The sequence below is a fragment of the Neltuma alba genome, unplaced genomic scaffold (genome assembly GCF_004799145.2).
Source record: "Neltuma alba isolate B1F8T4 unplaced genomic scaffold, ASM479914v2 tig00010359_pilon, whole genome shotgun sequence".
In the NCBI taxonomy this organism is placed as follows: domain Eukaryota; kingdom Viridiplantae; phylum Streptophyta; class Magnoliopsida; order Fabales; family Fabaceae; genus Neltuma; species Neltuma alba.
The window spans coordinates 875059-894408 of record NW_021635267.1 but is presented as its reverse complement, the minus strand read 5'-3'; the positions used below and the strand labels follow the sequence as shown (position 1 = coordinate 894408).

The window sequence follows — 19350 nt, the reverse complement described above, 5'->3', positions numbered from 1 at the left end:
AGAGTAAGAAAAGTTTTTACTAAAAAGGATAAATTTGAAATATTCAAAAACTAATATGAATAATTTAGTCAGGATAAGACATAATATTTTTTTCCTCTCCTTCTAAATCCTCTGTTTTCCCCTAACCGGTACCTAACAATTTGGCATCAGAGCCTTTTGATCTGGGTTGCGGTGACAATATATTCCTCCTCTTCTCCAGACTCCAACATCAGATTCGCCTGAAATACCCTCACATGAACCACAGGACCCTACTTCTCAGCATCAACTTTCTCAACAATTGTCTATAATTGTTGCTAAACTTAACCAAATGGATGTTGAGATTTCTGAATTAAGGAAACAGAAAGTGCCCGAGGTTATAGCAGTAAATTCCACACATCTTGATAGAACATTCCAAACAAAGAATGATGATGTTGAGGTTGAAACCCCTTGGTGGAGCAAGAATCCTAATCAGAGGCCCCATACTAAAGTAGAGTTTCCCAAGTATGATGGTGGGGACCCTAGAGGCTAGATACTTAAGGCAGAAAAATATTTCAGGTATTATCAAACACCTTAAGATATTGAAGTTGAAGTGGCAGCCATGAACTTAGAAGGGGATGCTCTTGATGTGTTTACGTGGGTCTCTTCTGGACGAACAATTAATTACTGGGAGGAATTAATTCAAGTCCTTCAAGAGCATTTTGGTCCTACTGAATTTCAAAATCTTGATGTATATCTTTGTAGCATTAAACAGATGGGTACTGTTCATGATTACAAACAGGAGTTTATTCGCAGAGCATCACGGGTAAGAGGTTGGCCTCAACACTGTTTACTAGGGGTGTTAAAGGGACGGGACGGGCCCGTCCCGATCCCATACCGGTGAACAGGAACGGGACAGGGGTTTTGTCTCGTGTCCTGTCTCGTTCCAGTTCTGGACGAAACCGGGACGGGACCGGGACATCCCGCTTCCCCCTTTTTTTAAAAAAAAAACTATAATTTTTATATGAATTTTTTTATGTTCTAATACTTATTTTTTTGGGCTTCTAAAGATAAAAAATATTACGTAGAAAGCTCAATTATATAGCATAAAAAGTGTGTAAAAATAACTGTAAAAAAAATACCGTAAAAAAACACTATATAATGACTTTGTGAATTATTTTATTAAGAAAGGAGATTTTGTTGAGATAATACTACAATTTAAGAGCTACAAATCACCATAAAAACAAGAGTTATTATTAATAAGTAAATTGAATAATCTAATAATAATTATTAATAAATAATTTTTCAAAGAAAAAAAATCCCGGGATGGGACGACCCCGTCCCGTCCCATCCCGAAATTTTTTTTGTCCCGTCCCGTCCCGTCCTAAACTCACCGGGACCGGGACAGGACAAATTAAACACCCCTACTGTTTACTTGTAGTGTTTATTAATGGTGTAAAGGAGGAATTGCAATCTGATGTTAAAATCCAGAAACCAAGAACGGTTTACAAGGCCTCAAGTCTGGCTCTTGAATTTGAGACAAAATTATTAATGCAGAATTCTACCCGTCCTAGTCAGCGTTCAAATTGGACACGTAGATTTGAAAATAAAAACAAATTTATTCAGAGGCCTTTTTCGAGCACCACTTCCTCCACTTCTACGGCAGTTATTCCACATAGTGGAGTGCAAAAGCCAACTGCCTTGGCAATTACCACTACCCCACTTCATTCAGATATGGAGAAGCAGTTACGCAGGGACAAGGGACTTTGTTTTAAATGTGGGGAGAATTTTCTCCAGGTCACAGATGCAAAACGTCCTCTTTCAAGCTGATAGAAATTACTAAAGATATGGAAGAAAACACTGTTGAGCAAGAAGAGGCAAAAAATTCCAGCGAAGCTACTGTTGTAGAGATTTCTCTTCATGCTATTCTGGGTGGAACAGCCACCACTACCATGAAGCTTTGTGGTAATGTCCTATCTAAGCCTATCCTTATCTTAGTTGACAGTGGTTCTACCCATAACTTCATCTCTTCCCAACTAGTAGCAGAATTAAAGATTCCCATAGAACCTGTTCCACCTTTTGGCGTGCAGATTGGAAATGGAAACATCATCATGTGCAAATTTGTTTGTAAGAAACTGGAAGTTCAAGTCCAAAGCCTCACAATCCGGGAAGATTTTTTTCCTTTCACTCTCGGGGCTATTGACATGGTTCTGGGAATAAAATGGCTGGCCTCCCTCAATACTGTAGAAGCTAATTGGCAGAAAATGTATATGATTTTCTAGATGGATGGAAAGAAGTACAAGTTACAAGGGAATCTTCCTCATATAGTGTTTGTGGCATCTATGAATAGTATGTCAGATGAAAATTATGATCATTGGAATTACCAGCATCTACAGCAGCTTTTGCAGCGATATTCTAGGATTTTTGAGGAACCTAAATCTCTTCCTCCTACTCGTGATCATTGCCATGCAATTCCTCTTATCCCCAGTGTTGTACCTCCCAACATATGTCCTTATAGGTACCCACATTGCCAGAAGGATGAAATAGAAAAGCAAGTGGCAGATTTGTTAAGCAAAGGATTTATTCAACCTAGTGTGAGTCCTTTTGCTAGTCCTGTGCTTTTGGTGCCTAAAAAGGATTCTACTTGGCAGTTTTGTGTGGATTACAGGGAATTGAACAAAATTACAATACTAGATAAGTATCCTATACCTAATATTGATGAGTTGATTGATGAATTACATGGAGCTACTTATTTTTCCAAGATAGACTTGCGCTTCGGTTATCACCAAATCAGAATTCTTGACAATGATGTTCCTAAAATTGCATTTAGGACTCATTCTGGACATTATGAGTTTATTGTGATGCCTTTTGGTCTCTCTAATGCCCCCTCTACATTTCAAGCCATCATGAATAATTTGTTCAGGCCTTTTCTCAGAAAATTTTTACTGGTATTTTTTGATGACATTTTGGTTTATAGTGGCAGTTTTAAGTAACACATGGCTCATTTGAGAATTGTTTTCCACACTCTACAACAGCATGAGTTCTTTGCTAATCCTAAGATGTGTAATTTTGCTCAATCTGCAATTGCATTCTTGGGACATGTCATCTCTCAGACAGGAGTTGCTGTTGATGCTAAAAAGATTGCTGCGGTAGTCAATTGGCCTCTACTTGACAATATTTCAGAATTGAGAGGGTTTATGGGCCTCACAGGGTATTATAGGCGTTTTGTGAGACACTATGGACAGATTGCTAAACCACTTACAGATATGACTAAGCGTGATGCCTTCCGCTAGACTGATTCCTCCAAACAAGCCTTTGACAATTTAAAGCAGGCTTTGACAAGTGTTCCTGTTCTGTCCTTGCCTGACTTTACAAAGATGTTTATAGTGGAATGTGATGCTTCTTCAACTGGGTTAGGAGCTATTCTGCAGCAAAATGGCCACCCAATTGCTTACTATAACAATGGGCTCTCTCCAACCAAGCGCCACAAGTCTGCATACTACAGGGAACTACTTGTGTTAGTTTCAGCTTTGGAGAAGTGGAAGCATTATTTAATGGGGCACAAGTTTGAAGTCCATTCGGACCATTTTTCTCTTAAATATCTATTGGAGCAACAATTGTCTACACCTAATCAGCAACGCCTTATTTTGAAGTTGCTCCCTTTTGACTTCAAAATAGTGCACAAGACAGGTTCATCAAATCAGGGGGCAGATGCACTTTCTCGTTGTCCCATTCTGCAGATTTCTTTGCTATTTCCATTCCATATGCCACTGACTTTGATACTCTCTCCACAGATTTGCTACAGAACCAGTACATTGCCACAATTGTTCGCTCTTTGCAGCGTGATTCCAAATCTGTCCCTCATTTTTCTCTAGTGGATGGAAAGTTGTTTTATAAGAATTGAATGGTCATACCTGCTCCATCTGAATTGAGTGCCAAATTAATCTCTGAAGCTCATTCTTCTCCTACTGGAGGTCATGGTGGTCATGTCAAAACTCTAAAAAGGCTTCAACAATACTACTTTTGGAAAAACATAAAGGAAGAGGTTAAAAAATTTGTGCAGAATTGTTTATCTTGCCAACAGAATAAGTACCTCCCACAAGCTCCTAGTGGTCTTTTACAGCCTTTAGAAATTCCTGAACAAATTTGGGAGGGGATTTCTTTAGACTTCATCACTGGGTTACCAAAATCTAATGGTTGGGAGGCTATCTTAGTGGTGGTTGATCGCCTTAGCAAGTATGCTCATTTCATCGGCTTGCCCAGATCATATACAGCAAAATTTATAGCCCATGTGTTCTACAAAGATGTTGTTAAATTACATGGGTTCCCATCCTCAATTATGTCAGATGGGGACCCTATCTTTCTAAGTTCCTTTTGGCAAGAATTATTCTGGTTGAGTGGCACTAAACTGAGGATGAGTACTTCCTATCATCCCTAAAGTGATGGACAGACAGAAGTGGTGAATAGGTGTCTGGAAACCTACTTGAGATGCTTTTCTACTGATCATCCTAAGACTTGGAGCAACTACTTGCATTGGGCTGAGTTTTCATACAACAAAGGGTTCCATTCTGTTTATGGGCATTCACGTTTTAAGGTAATTTATGGTCGTGACCCCCCTGCTCTTTTACCTTTTCTTAAAGGTGGTACTCAATTAGTTGAGCTTGAAGAGTATTTTGAGGAGAGGGATGCTGTAGTTACAGCTCTTAATGATAATTTGGTTGTGGCTCAAACAAGGATGAAAATGCTTGCTGATTCTAAGCGTAGAGAAGTGGAATTTCAGCCTGGAGATATGGTCTATCTGAAACTACAGCCTTACAAACAATCTTCTCTGACCAGAAGCAAATTTCAGGAACTCTCTCCTCGTTATTGTGGACCATATCCTATTGTGAGGAAAGTTGGAGCTATTGCATATGAATTAGACTTACCACCAGGGTCTAAGGTGCATCCTATTTTTCATGTTTCCTTTCTCAAACCAGCCCATGGATAGCCTACTCCATCTTCTCTTACACCCTTGTTGATGAATGATGAATGGAACTTCAAATTGAAACCAGAATAGGTACTGCAAAGTAGGCTCACGAAGAAAGAAGGAGAAGACATTGTTGAGCTCCTCATCAAGTGGAAAAATCATCCTATAGAGGAGGCTAGCTGGGAGACTTATGATGCAGTGGCAGTACAGTTTCCTACTTTCAGCCTTAAGGACAAGGCTGTCTTCCAGGGAGGGAGTAATGATAGGAACCAGTGTCCACTCTTAGTATATGCTAGGAAGAAAACTGGGAAGAAGGGGTAGTTTTATGACTAGTTATTTTCTATGTTTTAAGTGGTAGTTATATGTAGTTATTTCTTTTATGTCTGTTATTACTATTCAGTCATTAGGACTTATCTGTTAGTTATTGATCAGTTGTGAGGCTTAGTATAAAAGCCTAGTATGTAAGAAAAGCTACGGTTATGAATGAAGTATAATTCAGTAAACACTCTTTTCCTATCTCTTCCCCTAGAACTTCAAATTCTGGTTCTAGTTCCTCTTCCTTTCTTTTCCTCTCCTTCTAAATCCTCTGTTTTCCCCTAACTGGTACCTAACAAACCCAAAAAGGCATCATTATCTAGTAAGCCCAAGGCAAAATCTGCTCTAAAAGTTTCTGCATACACTAATGGTCTTGATCTTCCTCCCTCTGATGATGAAGATGAAGATATCATGAAAGAGGAGCAAGAACAAGATAATGTGCCTAAGCGGTCCACTCAACAGCAAAGGCCTGATTTAAAACCTCTTGAGGTGTCTATCGCTGACAAAGAGTTGAAAAAACGGGAAAAGAAGGATCTTCTTACTGCCTATGCTGCAGAGTTGGCTAAGCAAGAAGCACTTAAGGATGACCGTGATGCTTTTACTGTGGTCATTGGAAGCCGGACTTCAGTACTTGATGGAGAAAATGATGCTGATGCCAATGTGAAAGATGTGACAATAGAAAACTTTTTTGTGTCAGCTTGTGGTAAAGAACTCCTTAAGAATGTATCAGTGAAGATATCTTATGGGAAGAGGTATGGTTTGGTTGGGCCTAATGGAAAGGGTAAGTCCACACTGCTGAAGCTCCTTGCCTAGAGGAAGATACCAGTTTTGAAGAATATTGATGTGCTTCTGGTTGAATAGGAGGGAGTTGGTGATGATAAAAGAGCACTTGAAGCTATTGTTTCAGCAAATGAAGTACTTATTAAAACCCGACAAGAAGTGTTTCTTCTTCAAAATGCAAATTCTGTTGAAGAAAGCATAGACAAGGATGATAGTTATGAAGAGGAGAGAAGCTTGCTGAGCTGTATGAGAAGTTACAACTGATGGGATCTGATGCAGCTGAAGCTCAAGCATCAAAGATTCTAGCATGATTAGGTTTTACAAAGGATATATAGAGCTGTCCTACAAAATCATTTAGCGGGGGTTGGAGGATGAGAATTTCTTTAGATACACTACTAAAAAAAAAAGGTCATTTTCGTTTGTTCTGGAGGTTTTTTTCTGTCTATTTTGAGGGGGACGTAGAAGAAGCAGACGTAGATAAATGCTGTATATTCGTCTGTTGGTAACAGACGAATATGACACATCATATTCGTCTGTTCAATCAAAACAGACGAATATGACAATCATATTTGTCTGCTCATTAGGAACAGACGAATATGATGCTTCATATTCGTCTGTTCCTAATGAGCAGAAATATGATTGTCTTATTTGTCTGTTCTGATTGAACAGACGAATATGTTCCATAAAAAAAAATTTCCTCACAAATGTGAAATTGCCTGAATTTTTTTACAGAAAACCCTGAAAGATTTGTAAAAAGTAAAGTACAGCCAATTCAACAGATTCAGATCCATTCCATAATCCACAATCCTAATAATATCAATACATAATAATTCAACAGATTGAGATCCATTCCATAATCCACAATCCTAATAACATCAATACACAACACCAAATTTAGATCCATTCCATGGAAAAAGAATATATACACAATCCTAATAACATTCTAATATGTTTTAACAATCAAAATAATCCTAGGCACTTCAGTACCATTCAAGCCAACCTCATGTATCATTTTGAGAGTAAAACTCTTGAAGAAATTGTCCTGCCAAAAACGATCTCGAATAGCATCAATCTCTTCATCATTATAATAGTTGTCATCATCAAAGATCTGTAAGTTATAAATAAGAAGATTGAATTTATCAAAATAAGAGAATTAAAGAAAAACAATTCAATAGAAAAAAGCAAATAATCATAATTAAATGAATTATTACCATCTCAAAATTTAGAATACATTCAGACTCAATAATTTCATATATGAAACGGATAATATAATATCCGTACTCTGCACTTCCTGGTTGTCGATGACACTGTAAAATCAAAGTGAATATGAATATGTATATATATAGTTGATGGCATTAAAGAATTGAAAATGTTCTTACTTTTGGTTTGTGCCAAACAATCTTGTCATTTTTTTCCCTCGCATTTCCCTCCCCTCATACAATATGTTTTGAAAGACCTATGACCAAATAGAAATGAGCAAAGATTAGAACAACTTAATGAAGTAGGAAAACTAAATATATGACAACAAAACTTATGTGTCGAAGACATGTTTCATTTCCCTACTTGATGGACGACCTAATGAATCAAACTAGTAAATAAAATTATCTTTGGGACAAGGAATGCACAACAACCAATGTTGACTAAAATATAAAAAGAAGGAAAACCAGTAAAGATTCTTTGAAAATTAAATATATATATATATATAAATATTCAAATATAAATATAAGCTACTTCCTTTTCGATAATTGGAGCAAAATAACAAGGTAAGTGAGGGTTTGACATGGTATTATCCACGTATCTCATCTGCTTATCAATGCTGTTCTTCACAGGTTGCAAAGCGGTTGGACACATGAATCCATACAAATGTCCCTTTCCCGTAAAAGAGCACAAGTTATGAAAGTAGCTATCAAATTTGATACTAAACAAAAATTAATTCATATATATAAGTAAAAATGAGCAATTAGAAAAGATAAATGATAAAATAAAATCACATTATTGCTAGTTGAATCCGTGCAATGTCTAGCTGATCCAAGGATAGAAAGTCCTTGAGATCCTTTTTGTCCAATCCAAAATGATATGTGATTTGCTCTCCCACAATCCTATTAGGCATTTGTAAATTGACTTTGTTAACTGATTCATAAATGTTATACAGTTGTGCCAAATAGGGAAATTTCGTAGCATATTCAACATCCTAAATAGAAAAATAGAATAAAAATAAGTAACATAAATAGTATATGAAAGAGAAATTAGAAAATACTTGTGTTTTGTACCATTGGAGATATGACGTCATTTAGTCTTTTAGGCCATAAAATAAAATGCCCTTTTGCTTCGCTTAGCTTGCCAACCTCGTCACTGCAAAATGGCAAGTCTACATCTACCTCCTCCTCTCGAACAGCCGTAACCATCACTTTAACCGAGTCCGCTGGAATTTTTTGATTATGAATTTTAGACCCTTTTGTGTATTTAATGGCATTGGTAACAACATGCATACTTGGGTTATCTAAATAGAGAACACAAGGTTCTCCATCATTTGGTGTGGGACTAGGGTATAACGGAGCTGACGGCACTTGTGGATTGAAACTCCCTTTTGTGCTGCCATATGCTGGAGAATTCTGAGAGTCCATGATACAAATAAAAGAATGGAATTAAATGGAAACAATGTTGACAAAATTCAAAACAAATTAATTATGTTGTGCTTAATTATATACCTGAGGTGTACGTTTTTGTGGTTGAAATTGCCCAATTTGCATGCTTGAGACTAAGGACTGCATCTCCTCCCAAATGTTGGATGTAAACTCATTTTTGAAGAATTGACGAACCTTATCACTTGTCATAATCTCTTGATGAACTTCTACTCGAATTTTATCCATCAAGTCAACACTTGGGACACTTCTGCCTGTAGAGCTTTGTGAACCAAAACCAAAAAATTGGGTTAAACCAACTATCTTTGATGACCCTCTCACTCGACCAGGATGGTCTAACTTCCCAGTTGCAGCTGTTAGGATAGCTATCTTTCCACTTGGAGTAAAAGAACCTTGACTGCTCTACTCCTCAAGTGCATCCTATAACGTACAAGCAATAAATGATAAGTCAACAGAATGTGAACACTAATTTAATTTAGGTTGTTTTAATTCAAGTATTTACAATTTTTTTAGCAATGCTAGTGTCACACCCTGATAATTTTATTCTAGTTGATGAATGATTTGTGACTAACTAAGGCCAAATAGTATAGTAGACTGGTAGAGGATCCAGGCTATGAGGAAAAATCAGGATAGGGACATAACCGTCATTCTTGAAAAGATCAGTTAAGAAAGGGCAGTATTGGAAATAATGTCCAAAATTCCTGAAAATTTCCAGAAAATCATGAAAAATAGAAAGGAGGGTACAGAATAATGTTTGAGGCTTAGAAGATGAATATGAGATTAAAAATAATTTACCAGGGAGTTATTTGTAATTATTGGAATTTTTGGCTAATTAAGGAAAATTAGCCAATTTCCATTATTTAAAATATATAGAGGCCTCAAAAATTCAAGGAAAAATATGGATAAATTATGTGACATATTATCCTAATTTATAAAATTATTTTCCACCTTTGGATGTGCAGAGGTTAGCTTAAAGGATATTTATTACCGAATTATTATCGGTAGAATAGTGATTTTTGACAGAATAAAATTTAGAAAATTATAGAGGGAGATAAAACTTGAGAAAAATCATGGATTACCCTTGGAATGAGGGGAATTTAATGAGGTGTTGAAATCAAAATTTTGTGACAGTAAATTGGACAGGATTATTGGAAAATCGGACCAGAAATACACAAATAATCAGTGGATTGCACTGGTTATTGGATGAGTCATATTTTTTCCAATATTAAGAGCAATAATTCGGCCAAAATTAGAAGGGGAGGACAAAGTTGGAATTTTCCACATTGTTCAAGGGCATAAAGGGAAATAAGAGACAAAACAATAAAATAATATTTATTTTCCACATGAAAATCACATGGTGATTAGGTGTCCCTCCATGTGTCATTTTCTTATGGTGTGTGCCCTAAGATTTGTCCATGTGTAAAGTAGAAAAAAATGGACGGCCGAGATCGCATCTTTTTCCCGAAGGGCATTTTTGGCATTTTGAAATATCAAAGCCTATAAATACCCCCCTTCCATGAAGAATTCGGCCAAGGTGGTTTTGTTGGGAGAGAATTTTGTGTTCTTGAGTTCTATGAGAGAGAAAGGAAGAAAGAAGAGAGAGAAAGAGAGAAAGCAAGCTTAGACACCTCTAATCGCCGATTAAGAGCTAATTAAGGTATGTTTATCTCCCTAAGTGTTAATTATTTTTAGTTGATTATTTATTTGAGGAAGATTAGGATTAATTGCCTTGATTAATTATGGTTAGTGATAGCTAAGATTAGTCATGTTATTTGATTAAGGATTAGTAAGTGATTAAGGTTAGCTACCCTAATTAATTAGTGATTAGTTATGATAATTGAAGGATGATTAATTATGGTTAATCATGTTGATTAAGGATTGATTAAAGCTTAATCATATTGATTAGAGAATGATTAATGATTAATCATGATGATTAAGGAATGATTAAAGGTTAATCATGTTGATTAAGGAATGATTAAGGATTAATCATGTTGAGTAGAGAATTATTAATGGTTAATCCAAAAGGGATTAGTGACTTAATCTTAGAGGATTATGACTATGTGACTTGAGGACCTTAATTAAATATTGGATTAAGGATTAAGGGTTAATGATTAACCAAGAAAGCATGATTAATCATGGATTAAGGAAGAATTCCAAGACCTTAATTGAGGATTAAGGCTTGGTCAAACCAAGGTCAAAGGTTTAGGAAAGGTATACAGAAATTATAAATTGAAAGGCACAAGGTAGCATTATATTGAGAAGGAATGGTATACTGGATATGGAATTTACCATACCCTTACTGTATGGTTGATAGGCAATTCTCTGGATACCTAGGAGGATCTCAAGCAAGGGAACAAGGAGGAAACGATAAGCGTGGAATTGAGGTAGCGTGAACTGCAATTATTTTGTTGATCTGTATTTGATGTATCTGCTATGTGTGTTTATGTGCCATGAGAATGTTTATGTACAGATGATGTGAACTCCTTGCAATGTATGCCTTGGCTCTTGCATGATTGAGTTTTGACCAGAATGATTATATGTTCCATGGTATGATGACATGGATACAGAATGATTATGGCATGGCATAAAGACTAGAAATGTTATTATACTGCATGTAGCATGACATCTTATGCATGTTGACTTGATGGTTGTATGTTCAATGCTACTGGGATTTCTATGAAATCTCATTCCTCCTATAACATGATATCCTAGGTGCCACTACTGCTAAGGAGAAAGGAAAGGAAATAGTCATGGCTTGAAGAAGTTATGAATTATGTAATGTATTATACGGTTTTGAACCTTTCTCTTTCAAGCCATGTAAGCATACTATGTTCATAAATACATGATATGATACCCTTTTTGGAATGTATATTAATGATAGAATAGCTTTACATGTGATTATGGTATGATTATAGTGAAAAACGAAATGCTGTTAGAATTAGTGAAAAAGGGGGATAAAAATGGTCTAGATTTGACCAAACTTTGACCAATGAAGACCCTTATCAAATGGTTGACTTTTTCCCTGAAATTTGGCATGCAAATAGATCTTATTTTTCCCTTTAAAATGAGTGGTAAAGCGTCACAATTGGAGCTCTGTGTAAGAAGTTATGCTTTTCCGAAGTTAGGCAAAAATCCTGGAAAATAGAAAAATGACCAAATGAACAGTACTTTTCGAAATTGAAAACGAATGCGTTTCTGATTAAAACAGAACCTGAGGTCATTTTTCCTTGATAGATGATGTTAAGAGCTTCGAGTGAGACTTGGAACGACCTCGTTTCGATTTTTCTAGAATTAGTTATAATTTTCCAAAGTTATGCCAAGTTTAAGGTTACGGTGAATAGTAATGCGGGAAAAGAAATTTTCAAATTCAGGTTTTTAGACCCGGTAACCTTAAACTGCGCTTTCGAATGTCTTAACTTGGCATAATATAAGGTCGTAAACGTAAGGTGTTACAGCTAGCAACAGTCTGATTGATATATTCACCCTTCTTCATCCTTACATGCTTCCCTGTTCTATGTCAAGAAGGAGGAGAGGGGGCTTGAACAATAATGCTGGGGTCTAACTTTGCAGCTTCTTGCATTTTTCGCAAATGAGTTTCCATAATCTCTTGTTGTGCCTTTCTGTAACCGCCACGAGACATGTAATGCTGGTACAGATTTTTAGATTGTTTTTCTTTATTTTTAACACTTAATTTCTATAGAAAACAAACAAAAATGAAGTTAGTTCAATGAAATAAAACTAGTTTATATGGTCATATTCACTAAGTAGAAGTTTACCTGAAATTCAGGATCTAAATGTGACGCAACAAATTTTCTCTAAGTGTCTTCTTCAAGAAATAAGTAAAAATCACATGGGTTTTCATCCTTTTTAGGCCCTTGAATGCAAGTACAAGTGAGAATTGTCTTAAAATCTTTCCATCATTCGCGTACTTGGTCTAGCCATCGTTTTCTCATCTCCTCTGTGGGAGGGATATCATAGGTTTGCTGTGAGGTTCATGTGTAATAAATGAAATTAGAATATTTAATAGTAAGAAATATTATTAAAAAGTACAAGAAGTTTATGAAGTTACATACCAACATATCTTGCCAAATCGCATTCTTCGTTTTATTTGGTACTTCTTTCCAATTAGAATACAGAATGCTCACTCTGTTTCGACCTAGAATGCCTACGTAGCTTATGAACCTATCTGCTTCTGGACCAACTGGATTTATATTATCATCAAAATCTACATGCTTCCTTAGAGTTTTCCCGTGACGTACTGCTAGCTTTGGCATTCTTGTGGTGCCTCTACCCTTTTTTCTAATAGGTTTATCGTTCACTTGATCTTCACCAAAATCGTCCATGTTTCTATCATCATCCTCCATGTCCTGTTAGCAAACCAGAGTGAAACAGGCGAGTCAACTATAATGAAATCAATAAAAAATTAACAAATAAGAAAAACAAAATTCTATTATAGTGCATAACTTTTCTGTTAGGGTCTTACATTATGCATTTTCCTATATTCCTTCACAGTGATCAGTCCTAACAACATATTCGTCATCATCTACCAATTCTACTTCATTTGATGGAGGTAGATTTGTAGTGAAAGGTGATGTCTCATCAATGTTAAAAGTTGGATCACCGTCCTTTTGTTTTTTTTACCTTGAAGCACAATTGACAATTTGGTATTTGCAGGATCGGTGACATAAAACACTTGTTTTGCTTGACTTGCTAAAATAAATAGTTCATCTGTATAACCAACCCTATGAAGATCAATTAATGTAAATCCAAATTTTTGATCTATTTGAACACCATTATTGTTGACCCACTTACACTTGAGGATCGAACTTTGAAATTAGTGTAACTTACATCCCATATCTCCTCAATAACACCATAATAGGCCATGGATGCCAATTTAGGGCTTTTATCTTTGGTACTAGAGAAATGCATTGCTTCAGCAACTGCCATTACCCTACTGTTCTACACAATACTTTTCTCATCTTGAGCTTTTGTCTAGAAGGAATACCCATTTATATCATATCTACTCCAAGTGGTGACATCAAATCGAGGCCCCCAAGCTAACCATTTTATTGTGTCAGAAACATTTGTCTCCTTCCAAACCTGTTCCTTGAACCACACAATAAATGTCTTGTTATGCTCATTAGCTATCTGTCTATCATTTTTCTTTGGATACTTGTCCTTTAAAATCTACTTATGGTTATCTAAATATGGTTGAACTTCTTTCATATTATTTAAAATGTATAAGTGCGCTTGGAACAGTTCTTCACGAACAATGCTCTTCACTTTAAGCCCTCGAGTTCCCTTACCTATCCCATCATCATGTCGAGCTTGTGCTTCCACTCCAGATAGATATCCTTTACAAAAGTCTATGGCCTCTTTAGCTACATATCTTTCAAAAATTGATGCCTCAAGCCGATAAGGATTCTTAGAATTACCCTTTAAGACTTTCATGAATCTCTCAAATGGATACATCCATCTTAAATATACAGGGCCGCAGAGCCATACCTCTCTCACTAAATACACTATCAAATGTACCATAATATCAAAAAATACTGGAGGAAAATACATTTCTAGTTGACACAAAATAACAAACCCCTCTTTTTCTGATTCATCTAACTTTTCAGTGTCAATAACTTTTCTGCAGATAGCATTGAAAAAAAAACACAGTTTAGTTATTGTGTTTCTTACATCATCTTTCATAATACCTCGAATAGCCACTGGTAATAGTTATTGCATCAATACATGGTAATCATAAGATTTCATCCCAACTAACTTTAAATCATCCATCGAGACAAGCTTTTTCATATTAGAAGAATAACCCTGTGGCACCTTAATGTTATGCAAACATCGGCACAAGCTAGTTTTCTCTGCTTTCGACAATGTGTGTACCGCTGGCTCCAAATAAACCCTCTTACCACCCTATTTTAGTTACGGATGTAACCGTTATCTTATTCCCATTTCAGCCAAGTCTAGTCTCGCGTTGATTCCATCCTTAGTTTTTCCTATTATGTGCAAAAGAGTACAAATAAGGCTATCACAAATGTTTTTCTCCACATGCATCATATCAAGACTATGTCTAACATCAAGATTACACCAATATGGAAGATCAAAGAATATGGACCTTTTTTTCCAAATGTTCTTCTCACCTACAATCTTTTTAGTCTTACCAAACATGACATCAATTCTTTCCACTTTACTATAAACTTCCTCTCCAGTTAATGGCTTCAGAGCCAATCCATGTTCTGGTGAACCATTAAAAACCTTTTTCAATCTATAGTATGGGTGGAATCAATCAAAAAACCTCCTATGACCAAGATAAATTGTTTTCCTTCCATGCTTAAGTTGGTCGTAGTGTGTGTCCGTTTCACATATAGGACATGCTTTATGTCCCTTTACACTGTATCCTGACAAGTTTCCATAGGCAAGAAAGTCATTTATTGCCGTGAAGATAATTGCATGCATCTTAAAGGACTCTTGTTTATGTGCATCAAACACATCTACGCCTTCCTCCCATAATTTCTTCAAATCTTTAATCAGAGGTGCCAAGTAGGCGTCGATATCGTTCCCCGGCTGTTTTGGTCCCGATATCATCATAGACAACATCATATACTTGCGCTTCATGCATAACCAGGGAGGTAAGTTGTAAATCACAAGCAAAACTGGCCATGCACTATGTGTGCTGTCGAGAGTACTGTAAGGATTAATTCCATCTGTACAAAGCCCAAGACGAAGATTTCTTGGCTCACTACCAAATTCTAGATATATTTCATCTATTTTCTTCCATTGAGGAGAATAAGCAAGATGCCTAAGATATTTTCCATCTGATATTTTCCCATTGACATGCCATGTCATCTTTTTTGCCTCTGTTGCATTAGCAAACAACCCTTTGAATCGTGGTATTATCGGAAGATACCATAATACCTTCAAAGGTTGCCCTTTAGTTGTCTTATTAGCATCACCATCACTATCTTTGTGCTTTTTCACTTTATATCATGAAGATCCACATTTTGAACACTCACTAAGATCAACATACTCTTCCCTGTATAATATGCAATCATTAGGATAAGCGTGTATTTTTTCATAGCCCATTCCCATCTGAGACAAGATTTTCTAGGCCTCATGGATACTATTTGAAAGAACATTATCAGCCAGAAGCATATCACCCAACAATTAAAGTAATTCTATTTCTGCATCACTTTGCAAGCTATCATTTATATGCAATTGTGCGGAGAACCCCAGCCCAACATCATGAATCATATCATGCATTCTATCACTGAATCCACCCACTACTTCCTCTTCTTCAACCAATGGCATTGTTCCTTTTTCGTCATGCCATATCCATCTTGTATATCGAAGATTTATCCCCTCACAAAATAAGTGATCCCTTAAACCATCAATAGTCAATCGCCTCCTATTTAAACAATTAACACAGGCGCAAGAAGATTTATCCCCTCACAAAATAAGTGATTCCTTAAACCATCAATAGTCAATCGTCTCCCATTTAAACAATTAACATAGGGGCAAAAATACTTTCCTCTTTTGTCATAAGCATTCCTTTTAGTGAATTCAATAAATTCTTCTACAGTGTCCTCATACTCCTTAGATGTTCTCAAAGCACTCATTCAACTACAATCCATTCTGTTAATATATAAGTAATTGTAAAAAAATTTAAATTTAATTTAAGACCGAAATCAACAATACTTTAATTTCATGTAATTCAGAGAGATAGCCATTTCATCAAACACCATAACTACTACAACAAAATATTTAAAACCACTACTTCTTCATAATTCATAGATATAATTAATGAAAACAAAAAACCAAATCATATAAAATCAAAAAGTCATCAATCCCATTCTATTGATTATACATCTGTATTACCCATAGGTTATTCAAAAATCTAAATTACAATACAATCACAAGCTAGACTCCTAATTCCAACAGGTTCATCAAACAACAATAAGCATTATATATAATCAATTAATATTTAAAAAGATATCATACTTACCTATGAAGTGAAGAATGCAAAATGAAAAGAACTGCAGACTACCCACAGTACAGGTGAGCTGGAAACACCAAAAAAAAAAAAAGAGTGAAACAAAAAGAAATGTGAGTCAAACACCATAACTACTATAACAAAATATTTAAAACCATTCATTCTGCATAATTCATTGATATAATTAAAAAAATGTAAATAATATAAAATCAAAAACTCAATTCCATTCCATTATTGGTTATACATCTATATTTTATCAAAAATCTAAATTACAATACAATTACATGCCCCCTAATTCCAACAGGTTCATCAAATAGCAACATAAACAATATGCACAATCAATTAATCCTTGAAAAGATATCTAACATAACTTACCTATGAAGTGAAGAATTAAAAATGAGGGAGAGCTGTAAATTACCCACGTTGAGCTGCAAACACACAAACAAGCAAAATGTGAGTGAAAAAGAAGAAAAGAGAGAGGAAAAAAATTAAAATGAAAGAGAGGAGTACCTTCAATTGAAAAAAGAGGATAGGGGAATGTTTTTTTTTTTGGGTGTTGGGGGGTGGGGAGACACCCGGGGGGGACCATAGTTGGGGGCAGGTGTAGGGAAGGGGGGTTATGAGGGCAGGGAGGTAGGAAACAGGGGGGCCATGGTTAGGGGGTGGGGAACCACGGGATGGGGGGGACTGGGGGGACCACGGTGGGGTTGAGGGTGGGGAACTGGGGGGATCATGGTGGGGTTAGGGGGGCCATGACCGGGGGGATGGAGTTACGGGGGGTAAGGGGACCACGTTGGGGTTTTAGGGTTGGGGGGACCACGACGCGAGGGGGGATTACAGTGGGGGAGGGGGTAGAAGGGGGGATACTTTGGGAGGCCGAAGGTTAGAGGACTTGGGAGCTGAAGGGAGAGGGAGAGAAAATGGAGGGGGGAGCAGGAGGCGGGAGTGAAAATAACAAAGTACAGGAGAAGAATATGGACCCTAAAACAGGGCCCATATTCATCTAGTCAATAATGACCAGACAAATATGAGGCTGTATTTTTATCTGTTTTTAATTTTAGATGAAAATAGGCGACGAAAATGGACCTTTTTGTAGTACTGATAGAGCACTTTTTATTCAGCCAACTCTATTATTGCTTGATGAACTGACAAATCATCTTGACCTGAGAGCTATTCTCTGGTTGGAGGAGTACTTGTGCCGTTGGAAGAAGACTTTGGCAGTCGTCTCATATGATAGGGATTTCTTAAATACAGTTTGCAATGAGATTATTCATCTACATGATTTGAAACTTCATATCTATCGTGGAAATTTTGATGATTTTGAAAGTGGTTATGAGTAGTGTCGCAAAGAGATGAATAAGAAGTTTGAAATTTATGATAAGCAGATGAAAGCAGCTAAAAGAGGTGGAAATTGGGTTCAATAAGAAAAGGTGAAGGATCGAGCTAAGGTTGCAGCTACTAAGGAAGCAACCAAAAGCAAGGGCAAGGGCAAGGGCAAGGGCAAAGTTGATGAGGATGAAGCCCCTATAGATGTTCCACAAAAGTGGAGGGATTACAATGTTGAGTTTCAGTTCCCTGCACCTATTGAACTAACACCTCCTTTGCTGCAACTTATTGAAGTGAGGTTTAGCTATCCAAATCGACCGTATTTCAGACTCTCAGATATTGATATTGGCATTGATATGGGACTCGTGTAGCCATTGTTGGGCTTAATGGAGCTGGGAAATCGACGCTATTGAATCTTTTTGCTGGTGACTTGTCTCCAACTAAAGGTGAAGTTCGAAGAAGTCAGAAATTGAGGATTGGAAGATATTCCCCGTACTTTGTGGACCTTCTAACAATGGATGAACACTCGTGCAGTATCTTCTTCGTCTCCATCCAGATCAGGAAGGACTTAGTAAGCAAGAGGCTATTCAAGCAAAACTTGGTAAGTTTGGATTGCCGAGCCATAATCATCTTACCCCTATTGTCAAACTAATAGGAGTGCAGAAAGCTCAAGTAGTATTCACCTCTATATCCATGTCAAAGCCCCATATTTTGCTTTTGGATGAACCCACTAATCATCTAGATATGCAAAGTATTGATGCGTTAGCTGATGCATTGGATGAATTCACTAGTGGAGTTGTTCTTGTTAGTCATGATTCTAGATTGAGATCACGTGTATGCGATGATGAAGAGAGGAGTCAAATATGGGTAGTTGAAGATGGTACTGTCAAAACCTTTGATGGGAGTCTTGAGGATTACGAGGATGAGTTGTTGAGAGACATCAAAGCTGAAGTTGACGATTATCTTGGTTTACACTTGGTTCTGTATTTGGACAATAAAAATTACCTAGAATCCCTTAGGCCTTGTTTGGTTTAACACAGGGATGGGAGGGGAGGTTAATTAAAAGAAAGGGAAAGGAGGGGAAAGGAGGTCATGAGTTTTGTTTGGTTGGAGGAGAGGGGAAGGAAGGGAAGATTTCTTATTTGGTTCGTAGAGGGAGGAGAGGACAGGTAATTGTAAATTGACAAATATGTCCTTATCTATATATTTAGACTACGTTATTCTTTTATTACAATATTTATATCAAAATTATTATTTCTTAATTTATCAATTTCAAAAAAAACCAATTACCTCACTTGCATGTGATAAAAAATTATAAAACTAAAAAAAATTAGGAAATATGATAAAAAGTTTAACATTCTATCCTATTA

General features: G+C 36.5%; 1 pseudogene; it reads left to right on the top strand.

Moving 5' to 3' along the window:
- Positions 1–5533: 5533 nt before the first annotated feature.
- LOC114755964 (ABC transporter F family member 4-like) lies at positions 5534–19052 on the top strand (annotated as a pseudogene).
- Positions 19053–19350: the final 298 nt, after the last annotated feature.